The sequence below is a fragment of the Aplysia californica genome, unplaced genomic scaffold (genome assembly GCF_000002075.1).
Source record: "Aplysia californica isolate F4 #8 unplaced genomic scaffold, AplCal3.0 scaffold00600, whole genome shotgun sequence".
In the NCBI taxonomy this organism is placed as follows: Eukaryota; Metazoa; Mollusca; class Gastropoda; order Aplysiida; family Aplysiidae; genus Aplysia; species Aplysia californica.
This window is the reverse complement of record NW_004797870.1, coordinates 346,497-347,985: the sequence shown is the minus strand read 5'-3', so window position 1 is coordinate 347,985 and position 1,489 is coordinate 346,497.

The window sequence follows — 1,489 nt, the reverse complement described above, 5'->3', positions numbered from 1 at the left end:
CCCCCCCCCCTCACCACCCATTTCGTCTCAACCACAGACATTGACGAATAATTGATCTCTCTTTCTTTAACGAAAAGCAATAGATGAGGTCTCCTTAAGGACGAAAGGCAACAGCATGTGAGAGCTGGGGATTGGAAAACTTGGCTAGCAGATGGAAGATGGGGAAAAGGAGGGGCCGGGTGGAAAAGAGGGGGGAGAGGGGGGGTTGACAATAGAAAGCTGTATTCCCATGAGACTGTCGATGGATCCGTGACCCGATTTTTTTCTGTCACAAAACATAGCGCTGCCCACAAAGGTCTGGAGACGTCCGTAAAGAATGAGAGATTCTTATGGAACAGTGGTTGAGTAGTTCCTCAGCTGGGTAAGCAGGGAAATTAAGAGACTTGCTATTTATTATTTTTGATGTTGTTGGCTTGTTGTTGTTGTTGTTGTTGTTGTTGTTGCTGTTGTTGTTGTTGTTGTTGTTTGTGGTGGTGGTGGTGGAGGCTTTGATACCTGCTGTTGGTGTTGATACTGATCATAATGTTATCCTGGATTGTTTCTTTTGAGGCTATTGTTGTTCTTGTAGTTACTGTTTTTGTTGTTGTCGTTGTTGTTGTTGTTGTTGTTGTTGTTGTTGTTGTTGTTGTTGTTTTTGTTGTTGTTGTTTTTCTTGCTGCTTTTGGAGATTGAGTTTTAACCAAAACGGTAGCCATACATTAATGTCCATCTTAGGCCGAAAGAGACATTAGACAGTAAAGTAACTTTTCCAAATGACTATAACGCTGCTAGTAAAGATGATGATTACCCCAGCAGACCCTAGAACGTTAAAAAATATTTACGGCATTCGGGAAGCACACAGTGCAAGCAGCAGATTAAGCGCTCGAGCACCAACAAACTGACCTGTCATTTTCAGGTAACCGATATCCAAAACCCCTTTACGCCTGGGTCGTCCACACCGAAACCCAACGTCTTCACTGATAGCCCATTAGCTCAGTTTGTATCGTGATGAACTACGAAGCGGATGGATGTGGTTTGAATCCCGTACTCAGCATTCTTGAACTGGGGTCGTTTTATGTCATTACAATATAAGAAAAATCTCAAAGGAAAAATGAGAAGAAATTTATTCCATAACATAAAAGCAAAAAGATATTATTATTCAAAGGACTGTTTAAAGAGAAAAGAAGTGGGATAATCGCCCATTGTAAACAAAGGGAAGTAACTGTTGATTCAAAATACTAAATTAAGGATACGTTTGGGTTACTTCCCAGTATACGAGTGACTCTTTATATCGCCGTATCGAACCCCTTGTTGTTCGATCAAATGCAAACTTAGTATTTTCCCATTCCACCATAGCAGCTTCAAATGTCAGGCAGTAACGTTAAAAATAACTACAGAATATAACTATTACAATGAATATGTACATATTTATATTTCAAATGTAAAAATAAATCGAAACTGAAATGTCACACTACAACTTCAAATGTAACACCATATCTCTTTTTTTAAG